Source organism: Gymnodraco acuticeps, unplaced genomic scaffold, assembly GCF_902827175.1.
Source record: "Gymnodraco acuticeps unplaced genomic scaffold, fGymAcu1.1, whole genome shotgun sequence".
NCBI classification, from domain to species: Eukaryota; Metazoa; Chordata; class Actinopteri; order Perciformes; family Bathydraconidae; genus Gymnodraco; species Gymnodraco acuticeps.
Window position 1 is genome coordinate 1,799,782 of NW_022989890.1, and position 17,088 is coordinate 1,816,869.

Genomic DNA, 17,088 nt, shown 5'->3' on the forward strand with positions numbered 1-17,088 from the left:
CGTACTGTCTGTGTTGCCGCAACAACTATATTTCGATGCCAGCTTTAATGTTGTTGCTTTAAATCGCTCTATCTTCACTTCTTTTTTTAATGTGTGAGTAGATAACAATGTAGATGAAATGAGCGGAAATATGATATGCAGTCTTCCACCAATCTATTACAACACATAACTCAGAAAAGCATGTGACCATACTGTTGACGCAGATACCAAAGGGAAATCACAGGGCTAGTGGCGCAACGGATAACGCGTCTGACTACGGATCAGAAGATTCTAGGTTCAAATCCTGGCTAGCTCGGATGTTTTAGCAAGGAACTCACTTCAACAATACGTCTCTCCAACATCGTCATGATTAGTCACCAACTGCATTAATACATATAGACTCTATAATGTCAAGCATTCACAGCTTTCTTGGAGTCTTATAGGAATTGTTAGTGTTACTTGCTGATCTTCTGTAGTTCAAAAACAAAATTGGGCCCTGAAGGACAAAGTAAGTATTTGTTGTCACAATATTCAAAATCCCAACTCTGCTATAAGATCAATGAAGTGCGCGGTGAACCAAGTGGCTGTTTAGTATAGTGGTTAATAAAAATTTTTGTCCTACAATAGTTTCACAGATATTGAATGTGCAACTGAAAACTATTTAATACAGGGGGTATAGCTCAGTGGTAGAGCATTTGACTGCAGATCAAGAGGTCCCTAGTTCAAATCTGGGTGCCCCCTACATAGTTTTTACCCGTGTGTAATGTTATATGTATACAAGCAATGATGTGCAAATCAATTACAAAGCACTCAATGAACAAATGGGCCGTTATCATATAGTTAACCGTACTGTCTGTGTTGCCGCAACAACCCTATTTCGATGCCAGCTTTAATGTGGTTGCTTTATCTTCACTTATATTTGCAATTTGTCAGTGTAACTTATGATATCATATCACATAAGAAAACAATGTAGATTAAATGAGAGTAAATATGATATGCAGTCTTCCACCAATCTATCACAACACAGAACTCAGAAAAGCATGTGACCATACTGTTGACGCAGATACCAAAGGAAAATCACAGGGCTAGTGGCGCAACGGATAACGCGTCTGACTACGGATCAGAATATTCTAGGTTCAAATCCTTGCTAGCTTGGTTAACTTTAGCCAGGAAATCACTTCAACAGTACATCTCTCCAACGTAAACATGAATAGTCATTAGCCGCTTTCACACCAAATACTTTGCCGTACTTAGTTCCCAGCACTGAGAACCCCCATGGAACTAAGCGGTGATCGCGTTCACACCGGAATAAGTTCCTTGAGGGAAGATTACGCATATGAAGCCGTTGATATCACTTCTTCTTCTTCTGCTTTGGGTTTACTGGCAGGCAGCAAACAACTTCACGGCGTATACTGCCAACCGAAGTCCCCGGAGTTGGGGTAGTCGCCAGAACGCCGACACCTCCTCATCACTCCACCGCTCCAATGTTTTTTTATGTGTTGCCACAAGTTATTCTCTCTCCGTTGGTGCGCGGGCTAATGCTAATAATGCTAATGCCATCAAATACAATGGCGGCTTCGAAAAACTTTTCCGAGTTTTACGGGGCGTGGTTTGCAATTCGCCCAGCCAATCAGAAATTGGAACCCTATAATGTCAAGCATTCCCAGCATTCATAGGACTTTTTAGAATGACTTGCTAATCATCTGTTTTTTCAAAAACAAAATTCCGCCCTGAATGACAAAATCCTTTAAAGTATGTTGTCACACAATATCAAAGTTCCAACTCTGCTATAAGAATGAAGCGCTTGTGGCCGTTTCAGTATAGTGGGTAGTACTCAGCGTTGTGGCCACACAGATAAACATGTTTTTCCCCTGCAGTAATGTCCCAGAGACTCTATAATCAACTGATAAGAAAATAATGTAGATTAAATGAGAGGAAATATAATATCCAGTCTTCCACCGATATATCACAACACAGAACTCAGAAAAACATCTTGCCATACTGTTGACGCAGATACTAGCGGGAAATCACAGGGCTAGTGGCGCAACGGATAACGCGTCTGACTACGGATCAGAAGATTCTAGGTTCAAATCCTGGCTAGCTCGGATGTTTGAGCAAGGAAGTCACTTCAACAATACGTCTCTCCAACATCGTCATGATTAGTCACCAACTGCATTAATAACTCTAGACTCTATTATGTCCTATATCCTTTTGCCATTACTACACAGGAGGGTTGGAGAGTGATCCAGACGCAGACACAAATAAATGAATTTCCGGTCCTTTGGTGAAGTTTATTACATTACATGTTACTTGTTAGACGCTTTTATCCAAAGCGACTTACATACTCAATACTGTGGACATCCCCACAGGAGCAATTTTTATAGCAAGTTTATAATGATGTTTTATTTAGAGTTTACATACCAAGGTTTAATTACAGTCAATAGTTGTGGTGAGCATCTGCCGGGCTGGTGAAATCGGTATGCTCTCTTCCTCCTGTGTCTTGTCCTTTCCTGTCACCTATGACCCCTTTTATACACCCGGTGCAGCTAAACCCCACCACCAAGTGTTTAAAATAGTATTGCACTATACATATAAATTAAATAAACTGACATGCCATCAACACCCATAAAATGGCTCCTACATATGTTGTCACACAATTTCAAAGTTCCAACTCTGCTATAAGAATGAAGCGCTTGTGGCCGTTTCAGTATAGTGGTTAGTACTCAGCGTTGTGGCCACACAGATAAACATGTTTTTCCCCTGCAGTAATGTCCCAGAGACTCTATAATCAACTGATAGCAGGTTACCAGAGGGGGTATAGCTCAGTGGTAGAGCATTTGACTGCAGATCAAGAGGTCCCCAGTTCAAATCTGGGTGCCCCCTACATAATTTGAACCTGTGTTTAATGTTATATGTATACAAGCAATGATGTGTTGATCAATTACAAAGCACTCAATTAACAGATGGGCCGTTATCATATAGTTAACCGTACTGTCTGTGTTGCCGCAACAACTATATTTCGATGCCAGCTTTAATGTTGTTGCTTTAAATCGCTCTATCTTCACTTCTTTTTTTAATGTGTGAGTAGATAACAATGTAGATGAAATGAGCGGAAATATGATATGCAGTCTTCCACCAATCTATCACAACACAGAACTCAGAAAAGCATGTGACCATACTGTTGACGCAGATACCAAAGGGAAATCACAGGGCTAGTGGCGCAACGGATAACGCGTCTGACTACGGATCAGAAGATTCTAGGTTCAAATCCTGGCTAGCTCGGATGTTTTAGCAAGGAACTCACTTCAACAATACGTCTCTCCAACATCGTCATGATTAGTCACCAACTGCATTAATACATATAGACTCTATAATGTCAAGCATTCACAGCTTTCTTGGAGTCTTATAGGAATTGTTAGTGTTACTTGCTGATCTTCTGTAGTTCAAAAACAAAATTGGGCCCTGAAGGACAAAGTAAGTATTTGTGTCACAATATTCAAAATCCCAACTCTGCTATAAGATCAATGAAGTGCGCGGTGAACCAAGTGGCTGTTTAGTATAGTGGTTAATAACATTTGTTGTCCTACAATAGTTTCACAGATACTGAATGTGCAACTGAAAACTGTTTAATACAGGGGGTATAGCTCAGTGGTAGAGCATTTGACTGCAGATCAAGAGGTCCCTAGTTCAAATCTGGGTGCCCCCTACATAGTTTTTACCCGTGTGTAATGTTATATGTATACAAGCAATGATGTGCAAATAAATTACAAAGCACTCAATGAACAAATGGGCCGTTATCATATAGTTAACCGTACTGTCTGTGTTGCCGCAACAACCCTATTTTGATGCCAGCTTTAATGTGGTTGCTTTATCTTCACTTATATTTGCAATTTGTCAGTGTAACTTATGATATCATATCACATAAGAAAACAATGTAGATTAAATGAGAGTAAATATGATATGCAGTCTTCCACCAATCTATCACAACACAGAACTCAGAAAAGCATGTGACCATACTGTTGACGCAGATACCAAAGGGAAATCACAGGGCTAGTGGCGCAACGGATAACGCGTCTGACTACGGATCAGAAGATTCTAGGTTCAAATCCTGGCTAGCTCGGATGTTTTAGCAAGGAACTCACTTCAACAATACGTCTCTCCAACATCGTCATGATTAGTCACCAACTGCATTAATACATATAGACTCTATAATGTCAAGCATTCTTAGCTTTCTTGGAGTCTTATAGGAATTGTTAGTGTTACTTGCTGATCTTCTGTAGTTCAAAAACAAAATTGGGCCCTGAAGGACAAAGTAAGTATTTGTGTCACAATATTCAAAATCCCAACTCTGCTATAAGATCAATGAAGTGCGCGGTGAACCAAGTGGCTGTTTAGTATAGTGGTTAATAACATTTTTTGTCCTACAATAGTTTCACAGATACTGAATGTGCAACTGAAAACTGTTTAATACAGGGGGTATAGCTCAGTGGTAGAGCATTTGACTGCAGATCAAGAGGTCCCTAGTTCAAATCTGGGTGCCCCCTACATAGTTTTTACCCGTGTGTAATGTTATATGTATACAAGCAATGATGTGCAAATCAATTACAAAGCACTCAATGAACAAATGGGCCCTTATCATATAGTTAACCGTACTGTCTGTGTTGCCGCAACAACCCTATTTTGATGCCAGCTTTAATGTGGTTGCTTTACGTTCACTTATTTTTGCAATTTGTCAGTGTAACTTATGATATCATATCACATAAGAAAACAATGTAGATTAAATGAGAGTAAATTATAGTCAGTCTTCCACTAATCTGTCATAACATAGAACTCAGAAAAACATCTTGCCATACCGTTGACACAGATACCACACGGAGTTCACAGGGCTAGTGGCGCAACGTATAACGCGTCTGACTACGGATCAGAAGATTCTAGGTTAAAATCCTGGCTAGCTCGGATCCTTTTAGCCAGGAAATCACTTCAACAGTACATCTCTCCAACGTAAACATGAATAGTCATTAAGTTAACTAAGCGGCGATCGCGTTCACACCGGAAAAAGTTCCTTGAGGGAAGATTACGCATATGAAGCCGTTGATGTCACTTCTTCTTCTTCTGCTTTGGGTTTACTGGCAGGCAGCAAACAACTTCACGGCGTATACTGCCAACCGAAGTCCCCGGAGTTGGGGTAGTCGCCAGAACGCCGACACCTCCTCATCACTCCACCGCTCCAATGTTTTGTTTTGTGTTGCCACAAGTTATTCTCTCTCCGTTGGTGCGCGGGCTAATGCTAATAATGCTAATGCCATCAAATACAATGGCGGCTTCGAAAAACTTTTCCGAGTTTTACGGGAGGTGGTTTGCAATTCGCCCAGCCAATCAGAAATTGGAACCCTATAATGTCAAGCATTCCCAGCATTCATAGGACTTTTTAGAATGACTTGCTAATCATCTGTTTTTTCAAAAACAAAATTCGGCCTTGAATGACAAAATCCTTTAAAGTATGTTGTCACACAATATCAAAGTTCCAACTCTGCTATAAGAATGAAGCGCTTGTGGCCGTTTCAGTATAGTGGGTAGTACTCAGCGTTGTGGCCACACAGATAAACATGTTTTTCCCCTGCAGTAATGTCCCAGAGACTCTATAATCAACTGATAGCAGGTTACCAGAGGGGGTATAGCTCAGTGGTAGATCATTTGACTGCAGATCAAGAGGTCCCCAGTTCAAATCTGGGTGCCCCCTACATAGTTTGTACCCGTGTTTAATGTTATATGTATACAAACCATAAGAAAACAATGTAGATTAAATGAGAGGAAATATAATATTCAGTCTTCCACCAATCTATCACAACACAAAACTCAGAAAAACATCTTGCCATACCATTGACACAGATGGCACAGGGAATTCACAGGGCTAGTGGCGCAACGGATAACGCGTCTGACTACAGATCAGAAGATTATAGGTTCAAATCCTGGCTAGCTCGGATCCTTGTAGACAGGAAATCACTTCAACAGTACATCTCTCCAATATATATATGAATAGTCATTGAACATCTGGTACTATGGGTTAATGGGCTTTCACCAACTGCATAAATAACCCTGAACCCTATAATGTCAAGCATTCCCAGCATTCATGGAAGTTCGTAGGGCTTTTTAGAATGACTTGCTAATCATCTGTTTTTTCAAAAACAAAATTCGGCCCTGAATGACAAAATCCTTTAAAGTATGTTGTCACACAATATCAAAGTTCCAACTCTGCTATAAGAATGAAGCGCTTGTGGCCGTTTCAGTATAGTGGGTAGTACTCAGCGTTGTGGCCACACAGATAAACATGTTTTTCCCCTGCAGTAATGTCCCAGAGACTCTATAATCAACTGATAAGAAAATAATGTAGATTAAATGAGAGGAAATATAATATCCAGTCTTCCACCGATATATCACAACACAGAACTCAGAAAAACATCTTGCCATACTGTTGACGCAGATACTAGCGGGAAATCACAGGGCTAGTGGCGCAACGGATAACGCGTCTGACTACGGATCAGAAGATTCTAGGTTCAAATCCTGGCTAGCTCGGATGTTTGAGCAAGGAAGTCACTTCAACAATACGTCTCTCCAACATCGTCATGATTAGTCACCAACTGCATTAATAACTCTAGACTCTATTATGTCCTATATCCTTTTGCCATTACTACACAGGAGGGTTGGAGAGTGATCCAGACGCAGACACAAATAAATGAATTTCCGGTCCTTTGGTGAAGTTTATTACATTACATGTTACTTGTTAGACGCTTTTATCCAAAGCGACTTACATACTCAATACTGTGGACATCCCCACAGGAGCAATTTTTATAGCAAGTTTATAATGATGTTTTATTTAGAGTTTACATACCAAGGTTTAATTACAGTCAATAGTTGTGGTGAGCATCTGCCGGGCTGGTGAAATCGGTATGCTCTCTTCCTCCTGTGTCTTGTCCTTTCCTGTCACCTATGACCCCTTTTATACACCCGGTGCAGCTAAACCCCGCCACCAAGTGTTTAAAATAGTATTGCACTATACATATAAATTAAATAAACTGACATGCCATCAACACCCATAAAATGGCTCCTACATATGTTGTCACACAATTTCAAAGTTCCAACTCTGCTATAAGAATGAAGCGCTTGTGGCCGTTTCAGTATAGTGGTTAGTACTCAGCGTTGTGGCCACACAGATAAACATGTTTTTCCCCTGCAGTAATGTCCCAGAGACTCTATAATCAACTGATAGCAGGTTACCAGAGGGGGTATAGCTCAGTGGTAGAGCATTTGACTGCAGATCAAGAGGTCCCCAGTTCAAATCTGGGTGCCCCCTACATAATTTGAACCTGTGTTTAATGTTATATGTATACAAGCAATGATGTGTTGATCAATTACAAAGCACTCAATTAACAGATGGGCCGTTATCATATAGTTAACCGTACTGTCTGTGTTGCCGCAACAACTATATTTCGATGCCAGCTTTAATGTTGTTGCTTTAAATCGCTCTATCTTCACTTCTTTTTTTAATGTGTGAGTAGATAACAATGTAGATGAAATGAGCGGAAATATGATATGCAGTCTTCCACCAATCTATCACAACACAGAACTCAGAAAAGCATGTGACCATACTGCTGACGCAGATACCAAAGGGAAATCACAGGGCTAGTGGCGCAACGGATAACGCGTCTGACTACGGATCAGAAGATTCTAGGTTCAAATCCTGGCTAGCTCGGATGTTTTAGCAAGGAACTCACTTCAACAATACGTCTCTCCAACATCGTCATGATTAGTCACCAACTGCATTAATACATATAGACTCTATAATGTCAAGCATTCACAGCTTTCTTGGAGTCTTATAGGAATTGTTAGTGTTACTTGCTGATCTTCTGTAGTTCAAAAACAAAATTGGGCCCTGAAGGACAAAGTAAGTATTTGTGTCACAATATTCAAAATCCCAACTCTGCTATAAGATCAATGAAGTGCGCGGTGAACCAAGTGGCTGTTTAGTATAGTGGTTAATAACATTTGTTGTCCTACAATAGTTTCACAGATACTGAATGTGCAACTGAAAACTGTTTAATACAGGGGGTATAGCTCAGTGGTAGAGCATTTGACTGCAGATCAAGAGGTCCCTAGTTCAAATCTGGGTGCCCCCTACATAGTTTTTACCCGTGTGTAATGTTATATGTATACAAGCAATGATGTGCAAATAAATTACAAAGCACTCAATGAACAAATGGGCCGTTATCATATAGTTAACCGTACTGTCTGTGTTGCCGCAACAACCCTATTTTGATGCCAGCTTTAATGTGGTTGCTTTATCTTCACTTATATTTGCAATTTGTCAGTGTAACTTATGATATCATATCACATAAGAAAACAATGTAGATTAAATGAGAGTAAATATGATATGCAGTCTTCCACCAATCTATCACAACACAGAACTCAGAAAAGCATGTGACCATACTGTTGACGCAGATACCAAAGGGAAATCACAGGGCTAGTGGCGCAACGGATAACGCGTCTGACTACGGATCAGAAGATTCTAGGTTCAAATCCTGGCTAGCTCGGATGTTTTAGCAAGGAACTCACTTCAACAATACGTCTCTCCAACATCGTCATGATTAGTCACCAACTGCATTAATACATATAGACTCTATAATGTCAAGCATTCATAGCTTTCTTGGAGTCTTATAGGAATTGTTAGTGTTACTTGCTGATCTTCTGTAGTTCAAAAACAAAATTGGGCCCTGAAGGACAAAGTAAGTATTTGTGTCACAATATTCAAAATCCCAACTCTGCTATAAGATCAATGAAGTGCGCGGTGAACCAAGTGGCTGTTTAGTATAGTGGTTAATAACATTTTTTGTCCTACAATAGTTTCACAGATATTGAATGTGCAACTGAAAACTATTTAATACAGGGGGTATAGCTCAGTGGTAGAGCATTTGACTGCAGATCAAGAGGTCCCTAGTTCAAATCTGGGTGCCCCCTACATAGTTTTTACCCGTGTGTAATGTTATATGTATACAAGCAATGATGTGCAAATCAATTACAAAGCACTCAATGAACAAATGGGCCGTTATCATATAGTTAACCGTACTGTCTGTGTTGCCGCAACAACCCTATTTCGATGCCAGCTTTAATGTGGTTGCTTTATCTTCACTTATATTTGCAATTTGTCAGTGTAACTTATGATATCATATCACATAAGAAAACAATGTAGATTAAATGAGAGTAAATATGATATGCAGTCTTCCACCAATCTATCACAACACAGAACTCAGAAAAGCATGTGACCATACTGTTGACGCAGATACCAAAGGGAAATCACAGGGCTAGTGGCGCAACGAATAACGCGTCTGACTACGGATCAGAAGATTCTAGGTTCAAATCCTGGCTAGCTCGGTTAACTTTAGCCAGGAAATCACTTCAACAGTACATCTCTCCAACGTAAACATGAATAGTCATTAGCCGCTTTCCAAATACTTTGCCGTACTTAGTTCCCAGCACTGAGAACCCCCATGGAACTAAGCGGCGATCGCGTTCACACCGGAATAAGTTCCTTGAGGGAAGATTACGCATATGAAGCCGTTGATATCACTTCTTCTTCTTCTGCTTTGGGTTTACTGGCAGGCAGCAAACAACTTCACGGCGTATACTGCCAACCGAAGTCCCCGGAGTTGGGGTAGTCGCCAGGACGCCGACACCTCCTCATCACTCCACCGCTCCAATGTTTTTTTATGTGTTGCCACAAGTTATTCTCTCTCCGTTGGTGCGCGGGCTAATGCTAATAATGCTAATGCCATCAAATACAATGGCGGCTTCGAAAAACTTTTCCGAGTTTTACGGGGCGTGGTTTGCAATTCGCCCAGCCAATCAGAAATTGGAACCCTATAATGTCAAGCATTCCCAGCATTCATAGGACTTTTTAGAATGACTTGCTAATCATCTGTTTTTTCAAAAACAAAATTCGGCCCTGAATGACAAAATCCTTTAAAGTATGTTGTCACACAATATCAAAGTTCCAACTCTGCTATAAGAATGAAGCGCTTGTGGCCGTTTCAGTATAGTGGGTAGTACTCAGCGTTGTGGCCACACAGATAAACATGTTTTTCCCCTGCAGTAATGTCCCAGAGACTCTATAATCAACTGATAAGAAAATAATGTAGATTAAATGAGAGGAAATATAATATCCAGTCTTCCACCAATATATCACAACACAGAACTCAGAAAAACATCTTGCCATACTGTTGACGCAGATACTAGCGGGAAATCACAGGGCTAGTGGCGCAACGGATAAAGCGTCTGACTACGGATCAGAAGATTCTAGGTTCAAATCCTGGCTAGCTCGGATGTTTGAGCAAGGAAATCACTTCAACAATACGTCTCTCCAACATCGTCATGATTAGTCACCAACTGCATTAATAACTCTAGACTCTATAATGTCCTATATCCTTTTGCCATTACTACACAGGAGGGTTGGAGAGTGATCCAGACGCAGACACAAATAAATGAATTTCCGGTCCTTTGGTGAAGTTTATTACATTACATGTTACTTGTTAGACGCTTTTATCCAAAGCGACTTATATACTCAATACTGTGGACATCCCCACAGGAGCAATTTTTATAGCAAGTTTATAATGATGTTTTATTTAGCGTTTACATACCAAGGTTTAATTACAGTCAATAGTTGTGGTGAGCATCTGCCGGGCTGGTGAAATCGGTATCCTCTCTTCCTCCTGTGTCTCGTCCTTTCCTGTCACCTATGACCCCTTTTATACACCCGGTGCAGCTAAACCCCGCCACCAAGTGTTTAAAATAGTATTGCACTATACATATAAATTAAATAAACTGACATGCCATCAACACCCATAAAATGGCTCCTACATATGTTGTCACACAATTTCAAAGTTCCAACTCTGCTATAAGAATGAAGCGCTTGTGGCCGTTTCAGTATAGTGGTTAGTACTCAGCGTTGTGGCCACACAGATAAACATGTTTTTCCCCTGCAGTAATGTCCCAGAGACTCTATAATCAACTGATAGCAGGTTACCAGAGGGGGTATAGCTCAGTGGTAGAGCATTTGACTGCAGATCAAGAGGTCCCCAGTTCAAATCTGGGTGCCCCCTACATAATTTGAACCTGTGTTTAATGTTATATGTATACAAGCAATGATGTGTTGATCAATTACAAAGCACTCAATTAACAGATGGGCCGTTATCATATAGTTAACCGTACTGTCTGTGTTGCCGCAACAACTATATTTCGATGCCAGCTTTAATGTTGTTGCTTTAAATCGCTCTATCTTCACTTCTTTTTTTAATGTGTGAGTAGATAACAATGTAGATGAAATGAGCGGAAATATGATATGCAGTCTTCCACCAATCTATCACAACACAGAACTCAGAAAAGCATGTGACCATACTGTTGACGCAGATACCAAAGGGAAATCACAGGGCTAGTGGCGCAACGGATAACGCGTCTGACTACGGATCAGAAGATTCTAGGTTCAAATCCTGGCTAGCTCGGATGTTTTAGCAAGGAACTCACTTCAACAATACGTCTCTCCAACATCGTCATGATTAGTCACCAACTGCATTAATACATATAGACTCTATAATGTCAAGCATTCACAGCTTTCTTGGAGTCTTATAGGAATTGTTAGTGTTACTTGCTGATCTTCTGTAGTTCAAAAATAAAATTGGGCCCTGAAGGACAAAGTAAGTATTTGTGTCACAATATTCAAAATCCCAACTCTGCTATAAGATCAATGAAGTGCGCGGTGAACCAAGTGGCTGTTTAGTATAGTGGTTAATAACATTTGTTGTCCTACAATAGTTTCACAGATACTGAATGTGCAACTGAAAACTGTTTAATACAGGGGGTATAGCTCAGTGGTAGAGCATTTGACTGCAGATCAAGAGGTCCCTAGTTCAAATCTGGGTGCCCCCTACATAGTTTTTACCCGTGTGTAATGTTATATGTATACAAGCAATGATGTGCAAATAAATTACAAAGCACTCAATGAACAAATGGGCCGTTATCATATAGTTAACCGTACTGTCTGTGTTGCCGCAACAACCCTATTTTGATGCCAGCTTTAATGTGGTTGCTTTATCTTCACTTATATTTGCAATTTGTCAGTGTAACTTATGATATCATATCACATAAGAAAACAATGTAGATTAAATGAGAGTAAATATGATATGCAGTCTTCCACCAATCTATCACAACACAGAACTCAGAAAAGCATGTGACCATACTGTTGACGCAGATACCAAAGGGAAATCACAGGGCTAGTGGCGCAACGGATAACGCGTCTGACTACGGATCAGAAGATTCTAGGTTCAAATCCTGGCTAGCTCGGATGTTTTAGCAAGGAACTCACTTCAACAATACGTCTCTCCAACATCGTCATGATTAGTCACCAACTGCATTAATACATATAGACTCTATAATGTCAAGCATTCATAGCTTTCTTGGAGTCTTATAGGAATTGTTAGTGTTACTTGCTGATCTTCTGTAGTTCAAAAACAAAATTGGGCCCTGAAGGACAAAGTAAGTATTTGTGTCACAATATTCAAAATCCCAACTCTGCTATAAGATCAATGAAGTGCGCGGTGAACCAAGTGGCTGTTTAGTATAGTGGTTAATAACATTTTTTGTCCTACAATAGTTTCACAGATATTGAATGTGCAACTGAAAACTATTTAATACAGGGGGTATAGCTCAGTGGTAGAGCATTTGACTGCAGATCAAGAGGTCCCTAGTTCAAATCTGGGTGCCCCCTACATAGTTTTTACCCGTGTGTAATGTTATATGTATACAAGCAATGATGTGCAAATCAATTACAAAGCACTCAATGAACAAATGGGCCGTTATCATATAGTTAACCGTACTGTCTGTGTTGCCGCAACAACCCTATTTCGATGCCAGCTTTAATGTGGTTGCTTTATCTTCACTTATATTTGCAATTTGTCAGTGTAACTTATGATATCATATCACATAAGAAAACAATGTAGATTAAATGAGAGTAAATATGATATGCAGTCTTCCACCAATCTATCACAACACAGAACTCAGAAAAGCATGTGACCATACTGTTGACGCAGATACCAAAGGGAAATCACAGGGCTAGTGGCGCAACGAATAACGCGTCTGACTACGGATCAGAAGATTCTAGGTTCAAATCCTGGCTAGCTCGGTTAACTTTAGCCAGGAAATCACTTCAACAGTACATCTCTCCAACGTAAACATGAATAGTCATTAGCCGCTTTCCAAATACTTTGCCGTACTTAGTTCCCAGCACTGAGAACCCCCATGGAACTAAGCGGCGATCGCGTTCACACCGGAATAAGTTCCTTGAGGGAAGATTACGCATATGAAGCCGTTGATATCACTTCTTCTTCTTCTGCTTTGGGTTTACTGGCAGGCAGCAAACAACTTCACGGCGTATACTGCCAACCGAAGTCCCCGGAGTTGGGGTAGTCGCCAGGACGCCGACACCTCCTCATCACTCCACCGCTCCAATGTTTTTTTATGTGTTGCCACAAGTTATTCTCTCTCCGTTGGTGCGCGGGCTAATGCTAATAATGCTAATGCCATCAAATACAATGACGGCTTCGAAAAACTTTTCCGAGTTTTACGGGGCGTGGTTTGCAATTCGCCCAGCCAATCAGAAATTGGAACCCTATAATGTCAAGCATTCCCAGCATTCATAGGACTTTTTAGAATGACTTGCTAATCATCTGTTTTTTCAAAAACAAAATTCGGCCCTGAATGACAAAATCCTTTAAAGTATGTTGTCACACAATATCAAAGTTCCAACTCTGCTATAAGAATGAAGCGCTTGTGGCCGTTTCAGTATAGTGGGTAGTACTCAGCGTTGTGGCCACACAGATAAACATGTTTTTCCCCTGCAGTAATGTCCCAGAGACTCTATAATCAACTGATAAGAAAATAATGTAGATTAAATGAGAGGAAATATAATATCCAGTCTTCCACCAATATATCACAACACAGAACTCAGAAAAACATCTTGCCATACTGTTGACGCAGATACTAGCGGGAAATCACAAGGCTAGTGGCGCAACGGATAAAGCGTCTGACTACGGATCAGAAGATTCTAGGTTCAAATCCTGGCTAGCTCGGATGTTTGAGCAAGGAAATCACTTCAACAATACGTCTCTCCAACATCGTCATGATTAGTCACCAACTGCATTAATAACTCTAGACTCTATAATGTCCTATATCCTTTTGCCATTACTACACAGGAGGGTTGGAGAGTGATCCAGACGCAGACACAAATAAATGAATTTCCGGTCCTTTGGTGAAGTTTATTACATTACATGTTACTTGTTAGACGCTTTTATCCAAAGCGACTTATATACTCAATACTGTGGACATCCCCACAGGAGCAATTTTTATAGCAAGTTTATAATGATGTTTTATTTAGCGTTTACATACCAAGGTTTAATTACAGTCAATAGTTGTGGTGAGCATCTGCCGGGCTGGTGAAATCGGTATCCTCTCTTCCTCCTGTGTCTCGTCCTTTCCTGTCACCTATGACCCCTTTTATACACCCGGTGCAGCTAAACCCCGCCACCAAGTGTTTAAAATAGTATTGCACTATACATATAAATTAAATAAACTGACATGCCATCAACACCCATAAAATGGCTCCTACATATGTTGTCACACAATTTCAAAGTTCCAACTCTGCTATAAGAATGAAGCGCTTGTGGCCGTTTCAGTATAGTGGTTAGTACTCAGCGTTGTGGCCACACAGATAAACATGTTTTTCCCCTGCAGTAATGTCCCAGAGACTCTATAATCAACTGATAGCAGGTTACCAGAGGGGGTATAGCTCAGTGGTAGAGCATTTGACTGCAGATCAAGAGGTCCCCAGTTCAAATCTGGGTGCCCCCTACATAATTTGAACCTGTGTTTAATGTTATATGTATACAAGCAATGATGTGTTGATCAATTACAAAGCACTCAATTAACAGATGGGCCGTTATCATATAGTTAACCGTACTGTCTGTGTTGCCGCAACAACTATATTTCGATGCCAGCTTTAATGTTGTTGCTTTAAATCGCTCTATCTTCACTTCTTTTTTTAATGTGTGAGTAGATAACAATGTAGATGAAATGAGCGGAAATATGATATGCAGTCTTCCACCAATCTATCACAACACAGAACTCAGAAAAGCATGTGACCATACTGTTGACGCAGATACCAAAGGGAAATCACAGGGCTAGTGGCGCAACGGATAACGCGTCTGACTACGGATCAGAAGATTCTAGGTTCAAATCCTGGCTAGCTCGGATGTTTTAGCAAGGAACTCACTTCAACAATACGTCTCTCCAACATCGTCATGATTAGTCACCAACTGCATTAATACATATAGACTCTATAATGTCAAGCATTCACAGCTTTCTTGGAGTCTTATAGGAATTGTTAGTGTTACTTGCTGATCTTCTGTAGTTCAAAAACAAAATTGGGCCCTGAAGGACAAAGTAAGTATTTGTGTCACAATATTCAAAATCCCAACTCTGCTATAAGATCAATGAAGTGCGCGGTGAACCAAGTGGCTGTTTAGTATAGTGGTTAATAACATTTGTTGTCCTACAATAGTTTCACAGATACTGAATGTGCAACTGAAAACTGTTTAATACAGGGGGTATAGCTCAGTGGTAGAGCATTTGACTGCAGATCAAGAGGTCCCTAGTTCAAATCTGGGTGCCCCCTACATAGTTTTTACCCGTGTGTAATGTTATATGTATACAAGCAATGATGTGCAAATAAATTACAAAGCACTCAATGAACAAATGGGCCGTTATCATATAGTTAACCGTACTGTCTGTGTTGCCGCAACAACCCTATTTTGATGCCAGCTTTAATGTGGTTGCTTTATCTTCACTTATATTTGCAATTTGTCAGTGTAACTTATGATATCATATCACATAAGAAAACAATGTAGATTAAATGAGAGTAAATATGATATGCAGTCTTCCACCAATCTATCACAACACAGAACTCAGAAAAGCATGTGACCATACTGTTGACGCAGATACCAAAGGGAAATCACAGGGCTAGTGGCGCAACGGATAACGCGTCTGACTACGGATCAGAAGATTCTAGGTTCAAATCCTGACTAGCTCGGATGTTTTAGCAAGGAACTCACTTCAACAATACGTCTCTCCAACATCGTCATGATTAGTCACCAACTGCATTAATACATATAGACTCTATAATGTCAAGCATTCACAGCTTTCTTGGAGTCTTATAGGAATTGTTAGTGTTACTTGCTGATCTTCTGTAGTTCAAAAACAAAATTGGGCCCTGAAGGACAAAGTAAGTATTTGTTGTCACAATATTCAAAATCCCAACTCTGCTATAAGATTAATGAAGTGCGCGGTGAACCAAGTGGCTGTTTAGTATAGTGGTTAATAACATTTTTTGTCCTACAATAGTTTCACAGATATTGAATGTGCAACTGAAAACTATTTAATACAGGGGGTATAGCTCAGTGGTAGAGCATTTGACTGCAGATCAAGAGGTCCCTAGTTCAAATCTGGGTGCCCCCTACATAGTTTTTACCCGTGTGTAATGTTATATGTATACAAGCAATGATGTGCAAATCAATTACAAAGCACTCAATGAACAAATGGGCCGTTATCATATAGTTAACCGTACTGTCTGTGTTGCCGCAACAACCCTATTTCGATGCCAGCTTTAATGTGGTTGCTTTATCTTCACTTATATTTGCAATTTGTCAGTGTAACTTATGATATCATATCACATAAGAAAACAATGTAGATTAAATGAGAGTAAATATGATATGCAGTCTTCCACCAATCTATCACAACACAGAACTCAGAAAAGCATGTGACCATACTGTTGACGCAGATACCAAAGGGAAATCACAGGGCTAGTGGCGCAACGGATAACGCGTCTGACTACGGATCAGAAGATTCTAGGTTCAAATCCTGGCTAGCTCGGTTAACTTTAGCCAGGAAATCACTTCAACAGTACATCTCTCCAACGTAAACATGAATAGTCATTAGCCGCTTTCCAAATACTTT

At 40.2% G+C, this 17,088-nt stretch overlaps 1 protein-coding gene and 25 non-coding genes across 27 annotated transcripts in view; 25 read left to right on the plus strand and 1 right to left on the minus strand.

Annotated features, from left to right (window-relative positions):
• LOC117536251 (cilia- and flagella-associated protein 54-like) overlaps positions 1 to 17,088 on the minus strand; it is a 158,924-nt gene that overhangs the window by 94,694 nt on the left and 47,142 nt on the right. The window lies entirely within an intron of this gene.
• trnar-acg lies at positions 223 to 295 on the plus strand. Its single transcript has one exon. It is a non-coding gene; the product is annotated as a tRNA-Arg (tRNA).
• Positions 649 to 720, plus strand: trnac-gca. Its single transcript has one exon. It is a non-coding gene; the product is annotated as a tRNA-Cys (tRNA).
• Positions 2,012 to 2,084, plus strand: trnar-acg. Its single transcript has one exon. It is a non-coding gene; the product is annotated as a tRNA-Arg (tRNA).
• On the plus strand, positions 2,791 to 2,862 carry trnac-gca. Its single transcript has one exon. It is a non-coding gene; the product is annotated as a tRNA-Cys (tRNA).
• On the plus strand, positions 3,189 to 3,261 carry trnar-acg. Its single transcript has one exon. It is a non-coding gene; the product is annotated as a tRNA-Arg (tRNA).
• On the plus strand, positions 3,614 to 3,685 carry trnac-gca. Its single transcript has one exon. It is a non-coding gene; the product is annotated as a tRNA-Cys (tRNA).
• trnar-acg lies at positions 4,027 to 4,099 on the plus strand. Its single transcript has one exon. It is a non-coding gene; the product is annotated as a tRNA-Arg (tRNA).
• trnac-gca lies at positions 4,452 to 4,523 on the plus strand. Its single transcript has one exon. It is a non-coding gene; the product is annotated as a tRNA-Cys (tRNA).
• Positions 5,888 to 5,960, plus strand: trnac-aca. The gene has a single exon. It is a non-coding gene; the product is annotated as a tRNA-Cys (tRNA).
• trnar-acg lies at positions 6,480 to 6,552 on the plus strand. The gene has a single exon. It is a non-coding gene; the product is annotated as a tRNA-Arg (tRNA).
• Positions 7,259 to 7,330, plus strand: trnac-gca. Its single transcript has one exon. It is a non-coding gene; the product is annotated as a tRNA-Cys (tRNA).
• Positions 7,657 to 7,729, plus strand: trnar-acg. The gene has a single exon. It is a non-coding gene; the product is annotated as a tRNA-Arg (tRNA).
• On the plus strand, positions 8,082 to 8,153 carry trnac-gca. The gene has a single exon. It is a non-coding gene; the product is annotated as a tRNA-Cys (tRNA).
• trnar-acg lies at positions 8,495 to 8,567 on the plus strand. Its single transcript has one exon. It is a non-coding gene; the product is annotated as a tRNA-Arg (tRNA).
• Positions 8,920 to 8,991, plus strand: trnac-gca. Its single transcript has one exon. It is a non-coding gene; the product is annotated as a tRNA-Cys (tRNA).
• Positions 11,058 to 11,129, plus strand: trnac-gca. The gene has a single exon. It is a non-coding gene; the product is annotated as a tRNA-Cys (tRNA).
• Positions 11,456 to 11,528, plus strand: trnar-acg. The gene has a single exon. It is a non-coding gene; the product is annotated as a tRNA-Arg (tRNA).
• Positions 11,881 to 11,952, plus strand: trnac-gca. The gene has a single exon. It is a non-coding gene; the product is annotated as a tRNA-Cys (tRNA).
• trnar-acg lies at positions 12,294 to 12,366 on the plus strand. The gene has a single exon. It is a non-coding gene; the product is annotated as a tRNA-Arg (tRNA).
• trnac-gca lies at positions 12,719 to 12,790 on the plus strand. Its single transcript has one exon. It is a non-coding gene; the product is annotated as a tRNA-Cys (tRNA).
• On the plus strand, positions 14,857 to 14,928 carry trnac-gca. Its single transcript has one exon. It is a non-coding gene; the product is annotated as a tRNA-Cys (tRNA).
• trnar-acg lies at positions 15,255 to 15,327 on the plus strand. The gene has a single exon. It is a non-coding gene; the product is annotated as a tRNA-Arg (tRNA).
• Positions 15,680 to 15,751, plus strand: trnac-gca. Its single transcript has one exon. It is a non-coding gene; the product is annotated as a tRNA-Cys (tRNA).
• Positions 16,519 to 16,590, plus strand: trnac-gca. Its single transcript has one exon. It is a non-coding gene; the product is annotated as a tRNA-Cys (tRNA).
• On the plus strand, positions 16,932 to 17,004 carry trnar-acg. Its single transcript has one exon. It is a non-coding gene; the product is annotated as a tRNA-Arg (tRNA).